We start from the raw sequence: 27914 nt of genomic DNA on the forward strand, positions 1-27914 counted from the left end.
GTCCACTCGCCGATTTCGGGGAATCCCTGCGTAAGAGAAGATACGTACACGTTATATAGGATTTTTTTAAACCCAGGTGTTACAGCGATTACACTTCTTTTTAAGCATGAAGTGCATTGAGCTGCCCGTTGTCAGCGACCTTTAGATATCGATAACGGAAATCTGGGCGAGTTTGCTCCATCATAGAGCGACCTGCTCTATGATGGACCTTTAGATAACCTTGAGATTTGGTACAAACATTGAAGGACGCAGAAACAAGTAAAAAATATCTACTGACGTTTCGGCTCCCCACAATGAATTAAATCCGGCTCCCATATTGTTCACAATGTTCACGGTGAACAAGGTTCTCGTGTGGGAACCGAAACGCCGGTAAATATTTTCACCTTGGTCGGCGTCCTTCAGTGTTTGCACCAATACTTCATCCCGACCAGACTAGATATCGTCACATCCTCGACTTCCTTGTCCTTAAGCCTGTGAAAACAGAAAAATGTTACTTCCGAGTTCCTAATGTTTGTTCGCAATATCACTCAAGTTGTAGCTTCAAGTACGCTGAAGCTTTATTTGCCATTACCAATAGCGATGTTCCGAAAGAAGACACAGGTCGCCTTACACTTGAGTGGCATCTTTTGACCTTGAGACAGGGTTGCATCTGCTCTTTTCAACGCCAACTGTCCGTGAGTTTCGCGGTGCGGGTTTTGCGCCGCTTTTATCGAGAGATGGCGCCACGCTGCCTGCCCAACCAATCTGCTTTGCCGGTAGCCATTTCATGCTTACATCAACTCTCAATTGCTACAGAGCCAGCCATTTTTGTTGATTGGTTCCGTAACAGACTTTTGAGCGAGCTATTCTGTGTGCAACCACCTAAAAATTGGCCGCGTATCTGCGTGCTACGCTGCAAATGTCCTCGAAAGACGATAGTCTTCTGCCGGCCGTTTTTTTTCTGCCGGCCGTTTCTTTGCCGTTTCAGCTCAGCCTAAAAAACACGAGCATTTTCAGGGCAGCCTAAGAAACACTAGGGTCTTTAGAATTACCCATCTATATGTATTTTCTAGTAAAGGAACACCACACCTAATACTTACGTATTGGTGTTGCGCCTCAGATATGCGTAATATTTGCTTTTCGATCAACAATGTTCACAAGTGTGAACACAGCTACCAGTTCAAGATAGCTGGGCGTTTAGCAAGTGCTTAAACTTTGCCCGTGTGGTTGAAATTGAATCGTGTCACAGACAGACAGAAAGACAGACAGACCAAAATTTCTCCGTTTAAGTTCCCCAAGAAATACTATCGTCTTTAATATACCGAATTTCATGGTGTAATCTTTGCAGTCACGTAAAATAAATGTCTCGCGAGCGTTTCATGCCAGGACTTGAACCCTTTGAATGTTTCGATACTATTTAGCCCTGCTATATCCTCCTGAGACCTGAGCAAATTTGTGGCCACACAGGTGAAATCAAAACACATTTTTGGAATGTACACACATGCTGTATTAAACCAGAGAAAAATTGCGTCTGTATGGCAAACAGTTTTTGCACAGCAGTGTGTGCATTATAATGCACACTGGGTCTCAATGCACGGAAAACGAGCGACACTCGCCTACAACGAAATTTTACATTTGCTCGCGATAAGCACGCTTATTTGTTGTGAAACTGCCTCCAGAAGTTTCGCGCGAATGTGATGCAAAGAACAATGTTGCACGTGATGCACCGGAACTTTGTGCGTTGAGCATAGGCGTGCGCAGGGTACCTCATCAGGGGGGGTGTAGGTTCATCGCAGCGCCCCCCCCCCTCCTAAGTCAATGTACGAGGCAGATTTTGCGCCCCCCCCCCTCTTAGGTGACTAGGGGCGTCGACGTATGGGGCAGATTTTGTGCCCCCCCCTCTTAGGTGACTAGGGGGAGCGGCCGACACGGCCCCCCCCCCCCTCTGCGCACGCCTATTGCGCTGAGAATATCCTGGGTTTTGGCACCTCGAGGAGGATCCCTAATTCCCAAGCTCTGAAATGTGGCTTGCTTGCGCAGTTCTTGGCTCAGCAGGCATGGGCCCAACCTTGGCTTTCAGCAGCTTCTGTGGTGACTCATTAGGGAGCTTTCAAGTAGCGTATGCTAAGCTTTGCGTTGGCTTTTCGCGCAACTGCGCATGCGTCGTATGCTTCCGCTTGCGGGCTCCCGTTAAGGGATGGAAATAGCGGGCCGCAAACGCTAACGCTAACTTAGCGTACACTATTCGAAAACTGCCTATTGTCAAATTCTGCACCACACCTGTCTTCCGGCCACAGGTAATGGGGAAGGGACAGCCTCATCGTATGAGAATTCTAGGTCTGAGGTGTCGTTGCTGGTCATTGACTCAAGAACACGTTTCTTTATCATTGATTCCTAGGTAAAACAAACGCCAAAGCTTAATGCCAAAAAGTAACGAACCGCATCAGATTGACAAACATACGCAGGAAAAAGCACCCATTGAGACCGAGTGTGCATTAAAATGCACATTTGAAGAAAACAGCTTGTGATAACAAATATACTCGCCCTTAGGGTTACATGACGTGTGGAAATTATCCCTAAACCCTTCCTCAGTAGATTTAAACAACAATTAAGAAATATGACACGACGATTATTGAGCAATTTGTGAATTACTTGGACGCCGTGAGCAGAACGTCGAAGACGAGAATGACGCCATGTTTCAAAGCGGGAAAACGGGGCTTCCACTGTAGTATGCTTCCTGTATTGCTGACCAGATGGCACCACATGATAGAGCATGCGATTGCACCAAGAATGTCGGCTCTAATAGTGGCGCGAATTTCGAAAACTCGGAAAAAACAAATGTACATTTTAATGCACGCGGGGTCTGAAGAGGATATGCAGTGTGAATCGTAGACTCAGTGGCAGAAAACTACCGCAAAAGAGCCCTTGTAGAGTACGAGCGCTCGTTTTCAGTGAAAAGCCCTGTTTATGCGTTCTTTTGTGGTCGTTTTTTTTTTTGGTGTCATGCCTACTATAGTGATACCGAAGGTGCGTAATTCAAAGATTGGGGGTTCGGATCCCACCAACGGAGAGTGATGTTTCGTCCTCTTTAATTTACTTCAAATTACGTCATAATTATTACACTTGACTTAAAGACAACAAAAATGCTCCTATGCTTATGCTTTACATGACTTAATTGTCTGTTGGATTGATTTGGTTGCATCTAACATAGGAACGAACCCATCGAAAAATTCCCCTTCGTTCGTTAGAGATGCAGAAGCAAGCTCAACCACAAGTACTACTATCGTACTATATGCACCTACTAGACTATAATATTCGATACGCATCTTCACAGATGAGCTCTCTTACCCAGCCAAAGTCTTGATACTTCTGGAGGTGTGGTTGTATCTCAGGGTAAACGACAACCTTTGAAAACACTTGCATGGCTTGAACCGTGAGCAGAAAGACATACGTAAGTAACATCTTTCACTCGAATGCTTTACTTGACACACGCCTCGACGCGACGGAGCGAAGAGAGCCAGGTGCAACATTCGCGTGCAAAGGAAATCACGTGCAGGTTTTTCATGCCCATTAATGACCAAGTTTGTCGGCTTGTCAACGCACGACATCCGCTCGAAATGGCGCACGGAAACGAACGCTTAGGAGCAGCACAGTTTACATGCAGTCCTATTTGACTTTGTGAACGGTATTATAATCACCCCTATACATTGGTGCAGTGTTATATGAGCGTAGAAAAATTTTTCAGGTCCACGCTTTAGCTTATTTACATCTTATGATAACCATTCTTTCGAGATTCCTGGAACTTGCCTAACGTTATCATACTGGACAACGGTGAAATCACGTGGCCTTTCAGAGTGTCATACGACGATCGCTGCACGAAATAAACCAACACAATAAAAACAACAACACCAGCAATCTTCAACCTTATGTGTTGTCGTGCGCGCACGCGTGTGCGTGAGTTTGTGTGCGTGTGTGTGCGCGCGCGTGCGCGTGTTTGTGTGCGTGTGTGTGTCTGTGTGTGTGTGTGTGTGTGTGTGTGCGCGTGTGCGTGTGTGTGTGTGTGTGTGTGTGTGTGTGCGTGCGCATGTGTGTGTGTGTATGTGTGTGCGCGCGCGTGCGTGCGTGCGCGCGTGTGTGTGTGTGTGTGTGCGCGCGCGTTGTGTGTGCGTGTGTGTGTTGCGTATGCGGCTAAGCTCATGCAGATGTCACCTCACTATGCAAAATTTACTCGGTCACTCTGACACATTAAGGCTACATTTCAGATGGTGAACAATTTGGCCTTACATATTCTCTAATTAAAGAGGAAGAAAGAAAGGATGTAATAATCAAATAACGGGCTTATTGGTGGTGATATGACGAAACTTGTAGCACGCTATGAAGGACACGGACGAAGAAAGTGAAGACAGGACGACGTGCTTACTTCCGGAGAGGAAGAAACAGGTGGAAAAACAGAGAGGTTAGCCAGTTAGACCGGCTGGCTACACTGTGCTGGGTGAAGGAGGTAAAGGGAATAAATAAAAGAGAGCAAGAACGAGACGTTACAAAGAAAGCAAAGGAGAACACGACACTGCTTAAAGTCTTGTTTCTAAAACCAGCTGTCCGCAAAAAAAATCACAGCATATCCACGGAGTTAATGATGATGAGTGGGCGAAGCTGCGGAGGTTCATCGGTAAACCGTGAATCTTCCGTGAATTCTGCCCAGTACATCATCACCGACGTGAGATCGGGCGCGTTTATATTAAAGGTTCGATGAGAGTTATGACGACTTGCAGCTCACTTTAATTTTACATGTACGCTGTGAAGTTTCATTGTTTAGAAAACCATTCCTTTAGAAAACTTCTGGCGTCTTTCGTTAAGCAGCTGGCGTCTTTTCGTTTTGCTTTAGAAACATCTGGCGTTCTTTCGTTTTGCTTTTAGAAAACATCTGGCGTCTTTCGTTGGTTTATTTCATCAATCAACGGCGTTTTGAACAAAATTTTTATTGTTTAATCGCGCACAGGAGAAATATCACCAGGCACTACCTTGGAGGTAAACAATGGCTGCTAATGGGAATGAGAGACAGAAGAAGTCGGCTTTTAGCTAACACTTACACTTCTACTTCTACTAACATTTCCTACTGGAACATGCCAATGGCTGCTAATGGGGAATGAGAGACAGAAGAATTCGGCTTTTAGTTAACGCGCACGCTGCGAATTTTTTATTGTTCAACAACGCACAGGAAAAATCTCCCACCGGCACCACCTTGGAGGTCAAGATCTGGTACTAGCGTTACGACTGGTTACGCACTACGACTACTACGACTACGAAGGACGAACGGGTGCCGCCTTAAGGAGCTTTGCCCCTAAAAGCACGACAACCTTTCCGCCTTCTGTGCTGGGGGTAGTCTGTGGCCGTTTCCAAAGACCCTTTATTGAGCCAAACGGCGATTGTCAAGTATGTTTAATGCATTCAAAGCTCTTTTCTGGACGCACTGAAATGGGCACACTCATAGAGTAGATGGAAGATCGTTTCCTCGCATACGATAATCGCAGGTAGGGTTTTTCTGCCATTCCGGTACGAAATGAGCAAGAATCCGTGAAGGTCATGCCAAGCCACAGGCCGCACAGAAGCGTCTCCTCAGCTCGAGATATTCTTGAGGGAAGACAGAGCTGTGGAGACGAGCGTTGGCCAATTCCGCCAAGTGGCAATGTTCAAGTGCGATTTCACATGTTCACAAGCACTGGCGTAGCCAAGGGTGAGTTGGGGTAGTTCACATTCCCCTGAAAGTTTCAGATTTTGCATGTGCATGTGCATACACGCAGACATACAAACGCGCCCACGAACATACATAAGGTACGGTTGACCGCTACCAAACCTTATAGTTTCAAACTTTCCGAATTACCAAAGTGCCCAAGACTCAACCCTTCACAGTTCGTTTTATTCGGCACAGAAATGTGGCCGCCTTTCATTAGTGTATGCGGAACTAAAACTTTGTAAAACGCATAAAAAGGCAGATTGGCGTTAAATTATGGCGGAACTCTCCATCGATGAACTCTTTCACGGATACTGCTGTCGTCACGCTCTGCTTAAAATGCACACCATGTTTTATGGGGTCATGTAAATGATTTAGAGAATCTTAAAAATTATCATTTTTATTCATCCGGCTCAGGCGGCTTGAGGCCACGTCGGGGATAGCACTGAAATCAGAACTATAATAAATTCATTCGTAATAAGTATCTGTTGAGTTTTCATGTCCCAAAACCACGATACGATTATGGGGGACGCCGTAGCGGGGAGCTCCGGCGATTTTCGACCATCTGTTGTGCTTTATCGTGCGCCTAAATCCAAGTACACGGGTCTCCAGTATTTCGCCTCCGTCGACATGCGGCCGCTCCCGCGACCTTAGGATGAGCACTCGAACATCATAAGCATTAGACCACCGGGACGGGTATAGTAAAATAATCACAGATGTTTTTTTAGCAGTGTAGCTTGTGCGGTAGGGTTAAAAAGAGGCATAAAATGTGCAGAACACAGATCATGGTTAGAAATAGCAGACCGCTGATATCGCCTTATACAGGTCTTTAACGTAATTACACAACTATTCAGGAAACCGAAGGCACTGCTTCCATGTACATCTTTATAGTTGTTTTGCAAGCATTCGCAATTCCTTAAAACTAGACCGGCAAGATTTCTCATATATAGCCAAGCACTGTTACCACCTATAGTAAGAAAGATAGCTACTCTTTTGTTTTGGGCTCACGCTAAGTCGTTTAATGCAAAAAATGGTCGTATAACTTCTTATAAACGCGAAATGAGCGTCAAAGCATGATGTTTATAGGAACAAACGTAAAATAGCGTATGTCAAATGTGAAAATCTTATGACTAAAAATGACAGGCTTACTCTAAGAGATAGGAAGACAGCAGAGTGGATCAGTGCATCAACAGGGGTAGCTGCTATCTAAGCACATATTAAGAGGAAAATATGGACCGGGGCAGGTCACGTCATGAGAACAGAAAGAACTCACAGGGTCCCTTACGCATTGGCCCAAAACGACTCGGAGGCCAAATCCATCTTCTTCTTCTCAGTCTATGTACTGACCCTTCCGCTCCCAAAGCCTTCTGCACCTAACGTGGTTTTGCACTGCCACCAGGATGGAGACATTGCAAGGCTTCTACACCTCACTTGGTTTCGCACTGCCTTTGTGATCGGCAGACCTTTCACCAAACGATGATATCCTGTTATGACGTCATCATGTCACGTTACGCTATGTGACGTTGTAGTGACGTCATGACAAAGTCACAAATTTTAGTAATCTGATAACGTGATGATAATTTCTTGCATCACTTGTTCGACGCCGACGCCGCGGGACGCCGAAGGTCAATTTTCCTGTTTGATGAGGCATCTAAGGCTTTCGCCTTAGTACAGATGGTCAGTTAGAACATCAGAATAGGTACCAAGAAATGGGAAGCACGGCCAAGGACGAAGGTTCAGGAGGGGCTACGAAATTAAGGCATTAGGAGGCATAAAATGGGACCAACTCGCGCAGGACAGGGTGGGTGGGAGATCATTGGGAGAGCCTGGAGTGGACATAAGACAGGCTGATTAGAAAGATGAATAAATGGGGAGCTATACAACTGATTTAATTTTCAAATGTTTGGTTTCGCAATAGCAGTGGTTTCAAAGGCAACCAAGAAACACCTTCTTATCAGCTTTATCTTAAAAAAGCAGACGCTAGAAATCCGAGACCTAGACAGATATTTAGGTACGAAAAAGAAATTTGTGAAATGTGCCCGCTATAGGTTGACGTGCTTCGGTTCTCTATTTAGCGTGCAATTTGCGGCCTATGCGCTGCAAGCAAGCTATAAGCCGGAAAGCCTTCTTTTGTTTTTTTTTTGTTTTTTTTTTTGCGAACGTAGGCAGGAATGCTAACGTTAATGGTCATTAAACGCATTTTCCGTTGGCGCAGGAAACGTCACTCGCTGTCAATAATAGTAAAAAAAATCGGGCAAACAACCTCGTAGCAATGCGATAAATTTATATTTTCAGAAGAAACACCTATCCGACTTCCTTTTCGGTGTGAATAAACCGAGATCGACGGGCCATATGAAAACAAATCTACTACAGTGGCTGCACAGCACCAAGCTGTTGCGTTAGGAAACACAATGTTTCTCCAATATGCTGCCTTTGTATGCATTTTGCAAATTTCGCTCTCAATTGCCAGTGATCCTCTCTACCCAGAACTGCGAAGCAGCCTACAAAGCTACCAAGATAACAGTCGGGTAAAGTACTATTCCACTTCAGCATTTTTCCAGTCGAAGTCTGTTTGGACGAGGGGCATTATTTATTCGTTCTTCATTACGACAACACATATAATGGTGCAAATATAAGACATGGATAGTCTCCGTCTACAGTCGGCAACTATCTAAAACTGCAGTGACGAACTGTCATTTCCATTTGCTCATTTCCGTGACGTCAAGCGCTTTTGCCTCATTTTATATGTTTCAGGATGGAACGAGAGCATCCTGTCAAATTTTATAGGAAATGGGGATGTCAGTGTTCAGCAAAATGTATTACTTAAGTTAGAAAAAATAACTTTCCATTTGCAATTAGCCTGGCGTTCACAATAGCAAAGCAGAAACACTTGTGTTGAGTGTGGGCACCAGTGGCATGGCCATAGCATGGCCTTCCTACTGAGGTGAAGGACAGGTTCACCACCTGATTTTTGTGCTAAGAAAGATGAGCGCATGAGAAAACACAGGGCAGGCCCAGCAATAAGTTCTTATTAAGTTCACCACCGTTTAATGAATGGAGTTTACACTGAATCTCTAGGCTTTCAACGAGTATGAAAAACTGCATGCGTTCCTTGTGCCTCTTCATTCCGCTACGTCGACGTCTTGGTGTCTCGTGATCAGGCTTCCTCCTCGCCGTTAGCTTCGTCCTCACTGAGGACAAAAGAAAAAGAGTCCTTCCAACGAGCCACCACACATGCTCCTACGTCCTTACTAACACTGCACTCGGAACACTAATCATTCAAGATCATATTTAATGTGATTTATTAACCATTTTAGCATAGCTACATACCCCAATGTTCTTTTGTACGAAAGCAATTACGGAGACGCTCAGGGTAGAACTTTCACCATTGACGTCGCCGCCGTGAGGATCAATAAAAAAACCAAGTACAATAAGGTGCAATGGCGCCCCTGCACCTTATACTGTGGGTGCGAGTGAATGCGTGCAAGGATAAGAGGAGGTCCTGAGCAGCAGGGGTTATAGGGCTTGCGTCCGAGTGCTTGAGGCGCACCATCTTCTCGTGAGCCTAGTAAAAACTTGAAGTATAGGAGGAAGAGCGCAAAACGAATTCTCAGAGAGGCACTCCAGCACGCACACATGTGGCCTTCGGCGTCCTCCTTTTCGCGCTGTGTCCTACTTGAAGATGTATAACAATGTAGCCGACAAATTCACATTCGATTTAAAACGAGGGAGGTGGGCAAGTGATTATGTACCTTTCCCTCTAGAGGCAGAATTAGGAACAAAAATATTCGGAGAACTTCAAGTAGAAAACAGCGCTACGAGACGGGTCAAAGAAAGGGCCGTGTTTGTGTCCTTTCTTTGTCCCGTCTCGTTTTCTACTTGAAGTCATGCACCAACCAGCCCAAATTCGTACCCTACTGCAATTCGGGGAACATCTCGGCAGCCTGCAATCCACAGATTACATAGTGCTCTTCAGCAATGATCGAGAGAGAAGAAATAGTAGAGAAGGGAGTCAGGGAGGATGAGTAGGACCGACAACCGGTTGTCATTTAGAGCAATGGAATGGTCACCAAGAGATGGGAAACGCAGCCGAGGAAGAGTTCGATGGAGTGACAAAAGTAAGAAGTTCGAAGGCACAAAATGACATCAGCTCGCACATGATAGGGTAACTTGATCATTTGAAGATGCCTTCTTCCTGCAGTGGACACATGCTGGGTATGATGATGTCGAATAGGAACTCGCCCTGTATTCAGCACTCATGAAACAGTCATGAAGACAGCCACAGCAATTACTTCATGCTGTAGTCTTCCAGTGAATGACGGTCGCTTTCATGCATACTTCATCGAATCTTGCGGACGGGGTCACGGTGACAAATTTAGTTCTAGAATGCACCTCAGTCATCCAGTAGCGTGCCCACCAACTGACAGACCACGAGTCTATTTAGGAGAAACCCTTACTGCATTATAGAGTAATGCGTTACCTCGTGTCGAGGGAGCCGTGTCACGCGACACACACGCACACATGCACACAAAACGATAAGAAAATCACGTTGCGAGAACAAATTAAAGTTGTGCGTCATTGTTGGACGGAAAAAATTACTAAAATTTACATTTATATCATTATTTTCTAACTTTTCTATAATTATTTTACAGTGCTATCCAGACATAGGAGAGTGGGTCCTAATGTACCGCAATTATTACTACGACAAATATTTTGGCGGAACTGAAAAGTGTGTCAAGTACAACAGATACGGAACCTACGAGAATTACAGCACGCAGTGCACTTTTCGCTTCGGCAAGAAGGGATCAATGTAAGTGCTCTCACAGTGTGGACCCTCTTGCGTCTCAAGTTTCACTTCCACACTTGCAAGGCTTTCATTGACATTGTAAATACTAAGAAACGGGGGCTACATTTTGTAAGGAACTTTTTTATTACGTTACTACCCATAAGCTGTTTTGGTACGAAAATATAAATTTAATGCTAGATAATGAAACGGTAAGCAATGTGGCCCATCCATAACAAAAATGTAGTAAATCAATAAGACTTTAACGATGTTTGCAATAAATACATCTCTCGATATATGTGGCAAATAAATTTTAGGCGGTACTTCAGTAATTATGTATATTAGTTGCAGTAAAACTGAAAGTTGGGCGAGTTAGTTCATGTTCATTGCGCTCGTTTTGTCCCCTACACTGTATCCTTGTCTTTTGTGCGTGCTGAGATTTCGCAATTAATATGTATATATTAGTGCCTGAGTGACACTGCAGATCTGCATTTTTTATCAATTGTATAAATAACTTGTATTCTCTTTATACATATATAACAGAAAAAGCTATCAGCAAAACTTTATAACAGTTTAACAGTTTGTCTGTCGGTTGGTCGTCGCTCTGGACAAAAAATGTAATGGTAAAGACAGAAGATGTTGACACGACGTGGGTATATGGGAAAGCTTTCTTACTTCCCGCAATCAAGAAACCTGATTCTTGGTGTGGCGAATCAGCTTGTTTTCCTCAGTGACGTTTCATCATTGTTTTATTGTATCGGAAATTTTCATTTTCGCGCATTGTATTAATCTTTAGAGCACCGTTTTAATTACTGTAAATTGGAGACAGATTAAATTTTTTTAGCAGAAAAATGACGGTCATATTAGCTGAAGCGTTCATATTTGGAACAACGATGTGTAACGATGAAGACCGTTTCTTTTGTTGCAAATTATGAACACTCAGTAAATGACTACGGAAGTGTCATGAACTTTCACGTGTTTTAGAAACGGCACGCTGACGCTCAGTTCCTCACCATGCTACACGTGTAAGAACAGGAAGACATTTGTCCCTTTCGGTGGTAAGTCGTTTTTGATACCTTTCGCTACTTCGGTGTCCTCTCAGAAATTAGGTACTGCATGCTAGAAGCGGTAAAAATTGTCAAAAGAAGAATTTTGAACTAAGTTCCCATAGAGTTTCACCCGCAGGAGTGTCTGAGAGGCTCAGTTGTCTTTTTGTGCCACTACGTAGTTCTAGACGTTCCAAAATAAATACCTACATAATCTTGAGTTGAGGTTGTTGCGGAACCTTCGTGTCAGTTTCATTGCAGATCATACCGCATTTTATGCTTGTTGCCAGATGCGCAAAAAATAAGGCTTCATATGTGTTAACCGCTAAACATAAAGCAATGGTTTAGAGCAGTCAACTCAGATTACACTTGTCTAGATGAGTAACAAATCTTATCACATCGAAGCTGCAGCACTTCTGCCATAAAATGTAATTGTTACACTCTTCGAGTACCATTCACAGTGACTTTACCACTTAGGCAATATGTGAACATAAATTCATAGCGATTGAATTGTGCGCCAATACTCATGGCGGGGCAGTGAAAATAAAAGTTAACTCAGTTTCACCTAGTGTGAAATCCGCAGAAACAGCGTAGCTACTGATCTCCTGTGTTGCCCTGGTGATTTTCTGAGACGGTTTATGATTTTCTGTGGGTATCTGTGATTACGCTATTTGTGGAGTAGAGCTGCACGGGAAAGGACGTGTCCCTGCTACAATTAATGTCGGCCCTATACACGCTCGAGCCGTCCTTCCCCTTTTCACTGAGCGGCTACCGCTTCGTTCGCGACCGAGGCAGTTAGGCCATCTGTGGGTGTATCTGGGAATGAGAGCGCGACTTACCTTGGACACTCATGTGTCGTCAGGGGCAGCCCTAGAAGAGCTCCTCTATTACAAAAAAAAACTCACTGGGTCGCTCGAAGGGGAAAGCGATCGGGTGCGTGGCTATTTTACCTCGCACTTTATATCAACTTCAACGTTCACTAATTAGTGAGCCCTAATTAACATTTGCTAATAAAATGGCAATCATTACCATCAGTTATTGAACTTACAGCACTTTTCCTTCACCAATTAAATTTCAGTGATTAGCTTAGCTTCGACTGATTCGATTTCAATAATTAACCTACTCAAGTTGCTTAGATTAACGCCACATAAATAATTATCTCTAAGTGACCCACTACACGCTTAATTTAATTCTATAATCATCGTATATATACATATTCACATTCATAACAACTTTCTGTTCTTTTTATTTCACTCCCCTAGACGCCACGAGACCTTTTTTGGCCTGACTTTTCTCACGACAGCTTTTCGTTCAAAGCGAAGTTCGCATGAGATATACAAGGCTTTCGCTTTAATAATGTGTGGTAGGGGCTCGTAGCGTATGCGTCAGTCGTTTTAAAGAACGACTGTGCAATTCAATAAGGATTAGTGTTATTATGGTGAAATAGTCAGAGGGGTGAACTCACGTTCACAGCCACAGACATTACATTCATTATAATGTAGTTCTGCCGCAGTGAGAGAGCCCGCAGGGCTGATTTCCAGTCCATATTTTTCTTTTTCTTTGTACCTCATCAGTGATCTTTATTTGAGAAAATTAATATCAATTTAATATTTTATTTCGCATCTAATGAGCTGGAACACCAAATTCATATTTGTTCAACTATTACTTGTAATGTACTGATATGCATGCACAGACTGAATTGCCTTATATACCATTTCGCTTGAGCATTTAACGTCATGAAAATTTTTGCGCTTGCCAACTGCGTTTAGCCACTACGACCCTTCAGTGGTAATTTCAGTGTTCCAGCTCATATTGCTCCCGACTATACATACACATGAAAGAACAGAACAGACCAGGATATCCATTTCGATAAAATCCTTTGTCAGGCACTTGTTTTTCAGGGGCAGTGAAGGCTGTATGCTCTAAATAATTTCAGAGAATGCCACTGGTGAGTCGTTCCATGCCATATATATGGACTGTGAGAGTTGCTTTGTTGGGCGGCACCCTTACGCTGGGAACGGTGAGTGAGTCTCGTCGCAAGATTTTGATATTGAAGATAATGCCTGCTTGGGCCACTTCCACCCCTTATTTTTTTACAACATAAGCTGTTATTAGCTCGCAACAACAGCCTATTTGGATGGCGAAGTTGTCCGCCGCCGCCGGTGTCGCCGCCAGTGTACGTCGCAGATATCGCGCATATTGAGGGAAGAAATAAGGGTTCAAGGCGGATTCGAACCCAGGCTTTGTGTGGTGCAAGCAAGTAATCTACTACAAAGTTGCGGCAGCTGGGCTCGAAACTTTTTTGGAAAACGAACCTACAGAGGCGTCATTTATGACAAGGAAACAAATAATCACTGCTGGGGTTTCACGTCCCAAAACCACGATATGATTATGAGGGACGTTGTACTGGAGGGCTCCGGAAGTTTTCACCATCTGGTGTTCTTTAACGCGGACCTAAATCTAGGTACACGGGCCTCGAGTATTTCGCGTCCATCGAAACGCGGCTGCCGCGGCCGAGATTCGATCCCGCGATCTTCGGGTCAGCAGTCGAGCCCCATAACCACTAGAACACCGTGGCGAGTTGAAGAGAAAACTGGTCAACAGATGTAATATTGCGTGGCAGAAACGCACGAGCTCTCACACCAGGCGAATTGCGTAACGAGCGGGGTGGTTTTAACCTTCCCACCCATTACAAAGAGTTCCGCAATAATTCTCCATTATCCTCATCACCGGCAATCACAGCAGCAACAAAGCGTTCAGCTACGCAAGAGAGCATATTGCGCCTTTAAAACGCGTAAAAGATGCTTCGCTACTTCGCAATATGTGATGATTTATTGCGTAGTGGGTGCCTCGCAGCTGTACTTGCAGTAGGCGCCCTAGAGAGCTCAGAGAGAGAGAGAATTTATTTACAGAAAGGCAGAGAGGTCGGCCTGAGCTATAGTTTGCTCTGGCCTGCTACTCTACACTGGGGAGGGGGGACAGGGGAGAGAAAGAGTGATGAATGACGATGGTAAGGTAGGGAGATGAGAATATAGTTCGTGACGCTGGGGCAAATCTAAAGACGTGCATCCAGTCCAGTGGCTTGTAAGAAGGCTACGACTGCATCGATGACCACACTTGTGCTGCTGACGTCAGGCCAAGGACCTAACACAACCTCATCGGTTAAAGGCCTACTATGATACTGCCCAATCGATGAGATCAGTACCTCTATGTGTACCGCATCGCCAGCTTACGCTGTCACTGCGTTGCGTGTTCTGATAGGCCTCGCGTTCTTTTTTCTATAAGGGTATAGCATTCTCCTACACTCTAAAAACTGAAACTCCTGCAGTGAGAGTTATAGAGCTGTGTTACTCCCACAGATCTCATTATACTCTCTCTCAGGGAGGCGCTTTACTCTCTTTTGGCCAGGAGGAGTGAAAGGGCCTTTCACTCCTCCTGGCGAAAGAGAGTAAAGTGCCTGTTTCACTCCCGCATCCCACGAGAGAGTAAAAGGTTGTTTTACTCTCTTGCCATATAAAAGCTTGCTTCAGAGCTTGTTTTAGTCTTGCAACTCTCCAAATATAACGAGCTGTAAAGAAAAGTTCGTGCAGTCTAATATCTTTGGCAGTAGCTCAATCGATGAAGTGACGGCGATAGATTCCTCGTCAACTTATCGCGACGAAAACCGCTGACATGCACAAAGAATCTGCGATCATAAATGTACGCGATTATACTCACACGTAAGCACACTCTGAGTCAGGTCCTAGTTATTAACTGACTAGAGACGGCACGCCGCAGCGTACGCAATAAAATGCTGTGGACATAAAGCACGAGCAAAAAAAAGAAAAAAAAGGGGGGGGAATCTTAGTTTCGCCTTTAAAACACGACAGCGGTATTCGTACATACGCATGGTCGCGCGCGCGCGCGCGCGCGCGCACACACACACACACACACACACACACACACACACACACACACACACACACACACACACACACACACACACACACACACACACACACACACACACACACACACACACACACACACACACACACTATCGCCTTCTCAATCGCTAGCTTGCCTGCGCTTCTCGATGGAGACGTATACACAGTGCCGCAAGGAAAGCCAAAGTGCGAACGCCCTCTCCCTCTCTTTGCATCTACCTCGACTTTTCGCTCACGATCAACCAACGCTGCTTTTTCGCTCAGAACCAATGACGCCGACGCCGCCGACACCGGAATTTCTGCGAGACGAGCTCTTTGACGCTATCGCGTCCAAAAAAAAAGATATATATAAACGCGACTTCCTTCAAGCAGCCGCTAAACGGGAGGGCTGTTACATGAGCCGCCGAGAGAACACGATAACGCAACCTTACGACGCAGGCACGCAGGCGCGAGCGAGGAAAGACAAAATAAAAAAAAACAGACACACACACACACACACACACACACACGCGCGCGCGCGCACCAGGAGAGGAGAAGCGTGCGTGCTGAAGTCAAGTCTCGCCGTCGCCCGTCGCTGCCTTCGCCATTTTCTCCCGTTGCCCGGTCATCGAAGTTTCCGAATTGCTCAGCTGTGTCGGCTTGTGCGTGCCCGTGTCCTGTGTGTGCGCGACTCTGATCTCAACGCTGGACGTGAACGGCATTTAGCGACGGCAGTGCAACATCGCGTACTGTGAGCGTGTTCGTGTTGGTTTCATGATGGTCTGAAGACTCAAGCGTGCTTGCACCTTCGTGTATTCGTGTTCGGCCAGCACCTGGTTAGGCACAGTCGGAAATGCGAACGGTAAGTGGTGCTTCTGTGTTCTCAGTTTCGCGTCGCTCACGTGTGTAGTGCTGCACAGTGTGTCGCGTGGAAAGTACAATAAAAAGCAGAATGGAAAAGCATTAGCGCACATACGTGTGACGCCTGATGCGCGTTTAAAAAGCTTTTGTGAAGGCACACGCTTCGCACGGCCAGTCTATCGAAGAGCGGGTACGCCTCAATGAAGACAATTTGTGCTATACAATTTCTTTGCTTGCCATAAAGCGTGAATGCGGCAGCGTGCTTTCAGAAAATATAAACAAGCGAGAGGCCGCGGTTATCACTCCGTCATGTTTGCATTAAGGCTAACTTTTGTTTTCAGTTGATTCAGTTATTGTAGTTGTCAGCCTCGGTTGTACGATGGTTGCGGTGCTCGGCTGCCGACCCGAAAGTCGCGGCTTCGATCTCGGCCGCGGCGGTAGCATTTCGGTGGAGGCGAAACGCTAGACGCCTGTGTACTCTGCGATGTCAGTGCACGTTAAAGAAAACAGATGGGCGAAACTTCCGGAGCCCTTCGTTGCGCCCTTCACTTTTTTAGAAAAACGCCTATTTTCATAATTCATTTTCGGTAAAACACCCCCTCCATCAGAATTTCACTCTCCCTCGTCCCCTGTGGCTACGGGCCTGGCGTACGCTATTCCAAAACTCCCTAATATTAGTAAGTGGGAATACTTTTCGATAAAAATTTGCATTGCGCACTTTGTTCGTCTCTAAGACAAAAAAAAAAAAAAACAGCATACCATAGGGTAATTACGTCATTAGGTTGGACTGGAGCGAATAAATTATGCTGCAGAGATATGATTATGGCCATATTATGTGAAAGTTGTCTGCTAAGTGACAGCGTTTATGGTGAAGCACGTGCATTTTACGATATTGTCGCTCAATTCGTGACAATTTTGTGACATAATTAGTGACATCTTGAACTTTCATGAATTTCATGTGGATATTCTCATCGAGTTGAAGATGTGCGAGCTGTGCCAGGCTTATTCAGTCACATCAGTGCAAGTCAGCTCAATGCAATACTGATGGCAGAGGGACAATAATTAAAAAAATGTGACTCTCATAAGACTATTATGAAGCTTTGAAGCAAGGCTAAGCAGCCATTAAACATTATCACAGTTAAAAAAAACTAATGTTCAGCAAGAACAGAACACCTTTCGTCATTTCTTATGGTTTACTTCTTTAAGTCATATGTAAGCTTCCTACCTTCATGCTTCTTGATGAATGTGAATATTGTGTTTAGTGCAGCACCAGAAGCAGTAGACAATGGCCCGCAGGTCACCAGATGACTCTATCGCAAGTTCTCAAAGGATGTGCTGTTGTGCACCTACTCCTTGCTGTATCATGCTTTGTTTTGAGCTCTTTCATTAGCATGATACACGACAAACAACTTAATTTATCAGAAACTCAAATGCTGTGTTTTGGACGAAATGGTAGGTGTGGAGTGAACTTGAAACCACAAGTATTTGCTTTCTAGTCTCGCACAGGCAGCGAAATTTGTGGTTGGCTGTAGGTTATGAATGTTTGTGCAGTTGGCAACACTACACTACTGAACTTGATGTGTATATTTGTAAATGCTGCAAGACTTAAAATGAAGGAAGGAAGGAAAGAAAGATATAGATGGGAAGACAGGCAGGTTAGCCACTTCTCAAACTGGCTGGCCATGCTGTGCAAAGGAAGAGGGTACGAGGAATAAAGGATAATACAAAGGAAACTTTACAGAAAAAGAACAAAGCAGGAAAGAAGAGTATGATGCCTCGTAAAGTCTGTCTCTAAGCTCACTTTTGCGTAAGAAGCACAGCAGCACTTTCAATGCTAACATCAAACGGGAGCAGCAATGAAAAAGCTCTGGAATCTTTTTCCTGAGATTAAAAAAAAGAAAACGCTTTATCTACACTGCCAGTTTTGTATTATGTACTGAATTAGTTCTTGGTGTTCGAGTGCATTAGGATAATAAATTTAGACTTAAAAGATTGTTACATGCATGGACGTCTAACTGAATTTATGCCGGTTATCTGAATTAGGTATTGGTGTGCTTTACAGCTGTTTAGTGCAGCATGAAATAGTGAGTCACTGCAAAAAATCTGTACATTCTTTTTTCTTTGCAGAAGGTGCTCAAGATGGCACATGCAACGCTATGCAGCTGTGGACACCAGCAGCTTGATAAGAACTCTTGAAGCTCATCTGGATGCTTCACAGAACCTGGGTTGGTAGCAGTAATCTCGTTAGGAGAGAGTGATCAAATAGAATCCATTTCTGAATTGTGCAATGCATACCTGTGTTTAATGAAGCAAGTCATTGATACATTGGAAACATTGAGAGTATCACTATTTTGAGTCCAATGTCATGGTAGCTCTTATCTCAGTCATCCGATACAGTATGCAGAATCTGCACCTGCACTCTGTCATGCCTTTAACACTATATTGAATTTACAGTGGAGTGCCTCGATAATAGACACCTGTAGCATGATATTGACTGTATTGTGAGGGATTCATAGTGTTCCTGGCGAAATGGTCAGTACTTATATAACGGCAGTGCTAAGAAGACAAGGACAAGAAAGCGCACATCAAGAGCGCTTACTCACAACTGAAAGCTTTATTGCCTAAACTTGAACCTCGCCTATTACCCGCCAACTAGTTCACATTCCCGTTTTGCTTCAAACGGTCAGTATTGTGATGCATTACCTTAACCCTTTCAGCCCTGGATTTTTTATTCTGGTCGGGGACATTTTTTGTGTTTGTTTTCCTAATAGTTATGACCTCAGAAGACCACAAACGAAAAATTGAGCCAGTGGTGCAATTATTAATGGATTTACAGACATGACATCAAATTAGGTCATCAGGGCTCAGCGGTTGTGAAATGAGAAAAATGGCATCTTTTTTCCTGCTATTCACTAGAGTACACAAAATGTGAACCACGTCTCATTTTTCAATGTGATACTCATTGAAACAGCTTCGGTACGTCGAACCGAAAATTGCGCTTAGCCGCCTCAGCTGACCCGCCATGGCGTCACCCATGACTTCGGTCAAGCTTTTTCTTCTTTCTGGGTCCCAGCTCCGCAAGCATGTCACCATTTTGGTGTCAAACGCAGTGGGGATCATTGAAGAAGTATTCCCGCAAGGATGGCCAGTTTTGGTTTCATTTCCGAGGTGCTAGGGGAAATGCTGTGTCATGGTGTCAATTGACACCGCCAGGGCCGAAAGGGTTAACGATGAAGTGGCATATACATCGATATACATTGAAGCTCACTAGCACATTGTTATTATGGTGTTTAACTTTATTTTTGTGTTTGGTAGTTGCAAAACCATTCACAATTTGCGACACAAATGTTAGTCCTGTTGTGAGTCACAACAGGACTAACATAGGATAGGCTGCATGCGCCTTGTGATTTAAGTTATCACTGTTAGGAAAATTTTTACATTCATTTCCACTTGATAGTTATATTAATTGTTTGTCTAGTTTGTGTTGGCTAGGGGAGATTTAAGCTAACAGCAAGCAGTAAGCAGCATATAAAATGTTCAGTATGCACGCATTTCATAGTTGGCAGAAGCAGGATGGTGCAGTGCTTACAGGCAGGTGCTATGTTCACAGCTGGTTTAGTCCGAAGTGCTGTGAGAAAGACAACATCTAGGTGTTGCTTTGGCATAAACAGAGCTTTATATTTAAATGTAAATTAAAAAATCGAGGCTGTCCACTGTGGCATGCCTCATAAGTATTATATATCTATATTTTGTCCCGTCTAGCCTAGGATTTTAAATAATTTATTTGGGAGAACTTGAACTAAGTTTTGAGGATAAATGAATTATTTTTGTAATAGGAGTTGCCTCCACAAAACAACAAGCAACACTGCACACTAGCTATTGTACCTTGTTCTTTTGCTAGGTGTATAAAAACATGGCAGCAAAACATGGACAAGCAATTGAGCCTTGTCTTTCTGTATTATAATGCTGCGTCTTTCTATATATTACAAGAATGAAAGTGTGCTGCACACTCATTGCATATCTCACAAGAAAATACTTGGCAGCTTCTTAATTTTGTATTTTTTTGTTTTTTCGGAAAAGTCTGCAGTAAGAGAAGACAAGTGGGTATTTTGTATGGATGCAGAAAGCTTAAGAATTCTTTGCTTGATATCTTTTTCAGGAAGACTGAACACTTTTGGCAAAGCAGCAACAGTTCTGGCCCACCTGTTTGTCTACAAGACGGTCTCTTCTGTGAACACTCCTGTGCCTTACAGTATACTATACTGATGATCTTGTACATCTCTCAGTATTTAGGATTGTCAGCACTTGGACTGCTGCACTGTGTTATGCACGGTGCTGAGTCCAAACTTTCCAATAACAGTGTGCATTTGAAAATTTTACATGGCTTGAAAAGATGCTGAATGTAAACTCATTTAGTTTACTAAGCATGGTTCTTTACTGTTTTACAGCCGTTATTTATTCCCTGTTCAATTTTTATTCAACCTCAACCTCATGGCATGTCCAGTCCTTGGCTCTAATGTGCCAAGCCACCAGCAGTATTGATGGGCAATTTTTAATTCAAAGCATGTTATTGCATAACTCCGAGGTAACTTTCCTGTCACGGTATTCGCGGATTCATTTTCAATGTGGCACTTCTGCATGAGCCATAAATTGAGCTGTTGAAGGTGACGAGGAACCAATTTTCCGGTCGCATTTCATGGCACTAGCTGGCATGTAAATATTGTAACCATTGGTCTACTATTTATGCATAATAATGCGGGTGAATAGGGTTGCGAAATAATGCCATGTTCCCAAGCTTAACTTTATAAATTTACATTATTTCTTAAAAATATGTGAATAAAGGCGACTGTGTTTACAAACCTTGGCAGATGGATCTATGGTCGACACCACAGGTCTTTATACAAAACATTGAACTGCACAATCATGCGTAACATGTTTTCATGCCTGAGGGCAAACTAATGCTATATATAAGAAAAATGGTACACCACCATACCTAAGTGTTGCAAGCCTTTATTACTTATCGAGTTGCCTTCATGTGTAAGCAGACACCAAGTTCTCTGTGCATCAGAGGCATAGGCAGAAATTTTTTTCGGGGGGGGGGGGGGGTCGTCTCCTTGATTTGAAGTGGAAGCCGGGCAGGCAGATGTGTTCAGTTGTCATTTTGGGCTCTGTATGCCATAGCAAAAAAAAATTTCGAGGGGGGGGGGGGGCGAGGGATGCCCGGTGTGCCCCCCTGGCTACGGCACTGCTGTGCATGCCATCTCTTTGGATTGTACTTGCATACTGGCATTTCGAAGTGTATGTGTCTTGCTTTGTGATGAATTTTCGAACTATACTTTCATAATATTTTACTGCTGTGAATTAGTGCTCAGGTTGCATTGTGTATGTTGTTTCATCTGTTCAATAATGAGCATAGGTTCTGTGGTAGATGAAAATGTATAATTTACATTGACATTGTGAATGTTATTGTTTTGATTCTAATAAAGTGCTACAACCAGCATTTATTGTATCATTTGAAGTTTTAAGAATTTGTAATGCATTCAAACAAAAAAGTCCTTGTACATGTAAAAGAAATTGTTCAGGCTCTGATATATAGGTCGTGGTTCTCAGCCATGGATATTTTGGAGACCCCTTGTGGACTGGTGGAAGTGATGAGGGACCCCTTGCAGTGAGAAGTAAGGAGGGGGGGGTGAGGGCTTATAAATTAGCACAACATGCAGCGTGAAATAGGTGCCTTGCGTTTCTCCGTGGCAAAGAATGGTCAAACTAAAGTGCCACGCCAATTCAATCTCAACAGCTTGTCACTAAGTTGTGCGATCTGCCGCCACATTTCAGCTGTTTCTCGCTACGCTTTCTCTTCAAATATGCAAGCCTGGAAAAGCACGTGTGGTAGAAAATTGCAGTAAAAGCTTTACAGCCATCTCATGGAAAGCATAAGTCAGCTCCGCCGCAATGCATAACCGTTATGCGGTGAAGCAAAACAAAAAATAGTGGGGGCCGCTGTCATTGGACATATTGTTTCTTCAAAAAAGGCGTATTTTCTTTTTTGTTCGAAGATGCGTTTCGCGGACCCCCGGAAATGGCTTCGCTGACCCCCCCCCCCCCCCTTAGAACCACTGCATGCTATAGATAATGCTTGCGTTACCAGATGGGTTTAACCGATGATTCTTGCAAAACATCGTGCAAATAAGCGATAGGCAGTAAACGGAAACAGATCAACTGTGATCGAACATTGATGGGTTGATCATTTATCAATGGTCGCATAATTTGTAGATTTGGAATCAACTACAGGTACACGATGTAGTAGGAGTGCACATGGCACCCACTTTTTTCAGTTTTTATTTATCTGCTGCACTCATGTTCGTGCGATGTGTAATCCTGAATCACGAGAAAGTCAAGTTGTGTCCTGCCGTGACAAAAATATCCTAATTAAAATGACACCTTATTTTCTGAAGAACAGCTGTTTCACTGAGGCATACAATAATGCCTTTTTTTTTTAATAGGTACTGCACAATCTCTTCAGGAGTAGTGCCAACTACACGCGGACGTTCGCAATACAGAGGCGCAACAGTATTATCTTTTCTATTTTAAGGGAGACATGTCACTCGCGAATTAATGGACATCGTGCTTAACCTTGGTGGACGCCTTCGACATACATTTGAACGACGGCGTGATACGGAAGAGTAAGGGTTACTTAGTAAAATGTAGCTAGTCTCCGAGTATAAAAGCAAATAAATACTGACTATGACTAATTCAGAAGCACTGTATGTCGTCCTTCAGCGCGCGTAAGTGCTCATCACGCAAATATTCGTCGAACTGCTCAGAGGTACCGCTGACCCTGCGTGCAGATCGCAACAGCACCTACACGCGCAATGAATGCACATGCTTGTATAGGTGCACGCTAAAATACCCTTGGAACTCTGACATCGACGTATGTAACAAAAATATGCGACATATGATGGTCTTCGAACAGTTGAGAACGCACTGCCGAGACTTGCAGCTCGCGGCAAAAATAACCAAAACTGCTCCAACAGCACACGCTCGTAGAATACACATACGTGAGTTTCGCTATCTAAAGGTACTTTTCATGCCGGTATGGGCAAATTTTTGGGCGAGCGAGACATCCACGATGTATGGTGAACACACAAAAAAACACACGTTTATCATTTCTCTTGCGGCACGACAAACGACGAGCAGAAGTTGGAGCTGAAGGTGCTAACGGTGGCCTTCGTGAGTTCATGGCGCCGCGCTAACTATTTACTAACCTAATCCACGCGCAAACACACGCCGATGATGCAAAAAAAGAAGTAGCAAGCTCCGCCCTCTCGTTGCAAACCACTTGGTAAATATATAAGGCCGTGAAAAGTCAGTGAAGCACGCGGTGGCTCTGTGGCGTAGTAGTTTGAGTGTCTGCTTTCGGTGCTTGTGGTCATGAGTTCGATTCCTGTGTCGTGTGCGATTTGTATGTGTTGTCATATGTGCGTGTTTACATTGAGGTCCATTTTCTAATTACCCCTAGAGATAAGCATTATTGAAATTATTCCGTGAAACGCTGTTCGAGTGCCGCAATTTTTCTTTTTCGCAGCCGCTTTGTGTGCCGTAGCTGCCGCCACGTCAAGTTGCGCCAGCTATGGAGGATAAAAACAACTAACCGATACATAATGTATGACCTTCGAGATTCCGGGATTGTCACTCGCTAAGCCTACATCGTTGATTATTTGAGTATAGCTCTCGAAAACGGTGCCGAATCGACACGAATACCTTGCTGTCGAAGCTTCAGGACGTGAACCTAAAGCAAACAAAAGCATCAGTTCGGAGATAACGAGCGACAGAGCGCGCGACGACCACTTGATAGATTCGAGGTGGACGGCAATCGCTTTCAGCGGCGCGGCCATGTTTACCGGGCGTGCGTATGCGCAGTTCACACCCGGTATTCCGGTGCCGGACAGACTAAAATCCTCTAATGTATGCGTTTCGGTTGCGAGCGCTCTACGTGTTTTGGTTGCGTGAATGTGTGCGCGTATGAATGTGCCATTTTCTGTGCTCGATTAATTTTATTTCAAAGCTGTTTCAACGTGATAGCTTTACTCCCTCGGAGGAGTGCTTTCACTCTATCGCAGACGGAGTACTGTACTCCATGAGGAGGCGTTGAATCACTCCCTGTCTAGAGGGAGTTGTTTCACCCCGGAAAAGGGAGTGCCCAGCGGGACAAGCCAAAACTCTCACAAAGGGAGTGCCTCGACGCCCTTTCTTCTAAGAGTGTATAACTTCTGACCAGAATATACTGCTATGGAGTAGAGGGCCTAATAACGGCAGGACAAAGTGGAAGTAAACTTTAGACCGGCAGTGGCGCACCTGGAAGCCACCTGGCGTTCTGAAAGCGGCTAAAAGTTAGGTATACGGCCCCCGGAGATGACATGACGGAAGTTATAAGTGATGTCAAAGGGAGAAGGAGTTCCGACGTTAAGTGCACAACATAATCTTTATTCATCCTCAGACCAATCACTGAGTTGTCCACGAGAGAGAGAGATAAAAAAGCAGGGAAATGCAAGGAGGTCAACCAGAATGACAGCCTCCGGTTTGCTACCCTACGTTAGGAAAGATGGAAAGAAGAGTGGAGAGAAGTGCAGGCGAGGGAAAAACAGGAAAAGCAAGTTTTGGAGCGGGAGTACTATATCCTATTGAATAGGTCACTGCCACGCAAAAAGTTCAATTAGTCTTTAATAAATTTCCGGTCCGATGACAGCTGTCCACGTACTTACCTTGAAAGCAATGACCTAGACAGAGCGTGAAGACGAACGTCATCGAGGCAATTGACGCTCACAGCAATAGCTTTGCGATTTCGTTTTAAAAATAGCGTTAATGACGTAGTTATTTAAACATTTTGAGAATACGTCGTCATGATTCAATGCTAACGAAGCGAGGGTTCAAGGCTGTTAATGCTCGTTTGCAGTGTTGCCAGCAGATAACTGCGTGCAGTCTAAAAAGTGGAAATTTGTGTTTTAGTAAAACCATTAAGAGCGAACGTGGATCTCTTTCGCGCACATGACCCATCCCGTCTACGGCCGCTCACTGACACAAGGTTAGGGGTTTGGTTCTAGGTAGCACAAGCCACGTGCGATCAGGGCTTAAAAAGACTGCACCTGGCTTTTGTTGTCACGACCCTATGAAGACAAGAAAAACGTGCGGGAAATTATTTTCGGTTTCTTTCATTTGAAGTACAAGAACGTTGCATTAATGGCAAACAGAATCGATGGGAAAAAAGCTAGTGAATAATCGTGCACTGTACATCAAGCAAAAGCGAAAACTTACTGACGTTTCGGTTCCACATACGGAACCTAATCCGTATTGGCAGCCGGAACGTCATTAAACTTACTCTTTTGTTCGGTGTACTGTTTGCGATTCTTAATTATGCTCTTTCCGGGCAGCCCCTTTGTCTTGAAACTTTGTATTTCAAGAATACAGCTAGAATACAGGAGGCGATCGAACGCACAAACTTTGCAATAAGCCTGTGTTAGACTGTATCAGTTCTGCTACCGTTGCTGCTGCTCCCGCATTCACAATGTTGTATATTTTTGTTCGCGTAGAATATCAAACCCTGCGAGTGTCATATACGTTAATCAAATGAAGCAGTTGAAGAGCCTTATTTTTTTTTTTTCACTTTCACCTGTTTTAACGCTTCACTCAACGTGCCTACAAAACATCAACCGAATATTGCAAATGAGTTCTGCGGAATCCCACAAGACTGTGGAAGGGTTTTGAAATGGATAATTGACAACCGCCCGTTTGTAGCACCAAGCCACAAGAAAATCCATACGGATTTCCCAGAAAGGAAGCCTTCTAGTAGTTAAAAAAAATTCGTCCCGCTCCAGGGGTCGAACCACAAGTAAATTCACACTGATTTCTGAGAAATCAGTATGGACTTCTTTATGGCTTCGTGCTACAAACGTGTGGTTATCAATAATCCCTGCAAAAGAGCAACTCGTTTTGTAATCGTACATTCCACTGAATGGTGCCGCTGTTCTTTTGACATATCACGTGATATGTGTTCCTTCTAATATTTGTACTGCGCAGGACAAGGCTGCTCCTTGTGGCGCCGTTACGACTCGATGGCTCGACCAAACGACTGCTGCGAATTCATTTACGACGAAAACTGCGGCTCTTCTCCAAAGTACAAAATGTACGATTCTACATGCAGCTGGTAAATGACATCATCTGCAACAACCACTTAGGAATGCTCTCTCCACTTAGACGGAAAGCAGGCAACACCTGCGTTTCAAGAATAAAGCATATAGTTTTTCCCAACACACAATAAACTCTGAATCAGTTCAGGCAGCTAAATTACATGCGTCTCCTGGACTACCTATGAAACTAATAGACAATTAATTCAATAAAAACATAGGGGACATTATTTGTTTTTAGCTGTAGCGTAAACCTTACGACCGAAATTGAAAGGAATTATAGTGGACGACCAAACACTATTTCTGTCGGTGGGATCCGAACCCACAACCTTCGAATTACGCTATTGCTACCAATTGATCTCCCCCTGCCACAACATTCGCGTAATGTGCCAACCAACCTTCGCTAAATGTATTGGATAGTGAATGCAATCTGTTGCAAAAATCTGGTATTGTACCGGAGTGACTTTGCTTTTTGAAGCGTCTGCGCAAGCGTGCGCCATCTAACAGTAGTTTTCCTTGTCCTGCATTTTTTGTAATAAATTCAGTTTGATGTCTGCACTCGTGTGCTCTTCTCGTTCTTCGGCGCTGTGAATTGATTCGGTCTTTTCATCATTCTCTTAAAGAAATGACGCCTCCACTCATATAAAGAAAACTGAAACGAGCGGCTAGTACAGGACAGTGTACTTATGCGCGTAATTTTGCACTGAAGAAAATCAGACTTGGCTGGTGAATCGTATGTTATGGCAGCCTTTAAAACAGCCGTTATTGCCGAGACAGCGACTTTATTGTCACGCACCTGAATGAGTAAAGCTGCACGTGGCTCTTGCGTTCTTAACCTTGGATGAAGACACCATGTGCAGGGCATTCAGTTTAGTTTATTTGCCTTAAGGGCCTCCCGAACGAGGCATTGCATAAGGGCTGGGTATACAATTCAGCACATGGTTTATGCATTAGTTAATTTCATAGTGATTAATTACATGATGTTGAACACACGACGGGCAAGTGATGGCGGCAATGTCAGCAGGAAGGCCGTTCCAGTATTTGGCAGTTCGTGGGATGAACGAGGCAGAGAAGTTCGGGCACGTGGGCGGGCGACTTGCTGCGGATGACTGGTGCGGTGAGAAATGCGTGCAGCGGGCACGATGTACGATGCTTGATTAAGGGTGCTGTAAGAGAACTTGTGAAAGAGCGCAAGTCTGGAAGTACGTCGGTGATTACTGAGCTGAACTAAACCAGATTAGGCCCTAAGTGCAGCAATACTAGCCTTATACGAGTATTTTGAGTGTTTCAGAATTTGGAGCTGTCGCTTGAGTCAAGGACTCCGAAACAGTGACGCTTTTTTTTTACTGGATGGCCACACTTGACGTAGAAATCAGGGTCTCGCTTGCTCAAGCATCCTGTATGGACGTAATGAGCTCCTTTTTCGTT

The 27914-nt window shown here is 44.2% G+C and overlaps 1 long non-coding RNA gene across 1 annotated transcript; it reads left to right on the top strand.

The window, feature by feature from the left end:
- The first annotated feature begins 11477 nt into the window (after positions 1-11477).
- On the top strand, positions 11478-26829 carry LOC119401369 (uncharacterized). Its single transcript, XR_007417235.1, has 3 exons — positions 11478-11551; positions 13476-13559; positions 26380-26829. It is a non-coding gene; the product is annotated as an uncharacterized LOC119401369 (long non-coding RNA).
- Positions 26830-27914: the final 1085 nt, after the last annotated feature.

This window comes from Rhipicephalus sanguineus, chromosome 8 (assembly GCF_013339695.2).
Source record: "Rhipicephalus sanguineus isolate Rsan-2018 chromosome 8, BIME_Rsan_1.4, whole genome shotgun sequence".
Taxonomy (NCBI): Eukaryota; Metazoa; Arthropoda; class Arachnida; order Ixodida; family Ixodidae; genus Rhipicephalus; species Rhipicephalus sanguineus.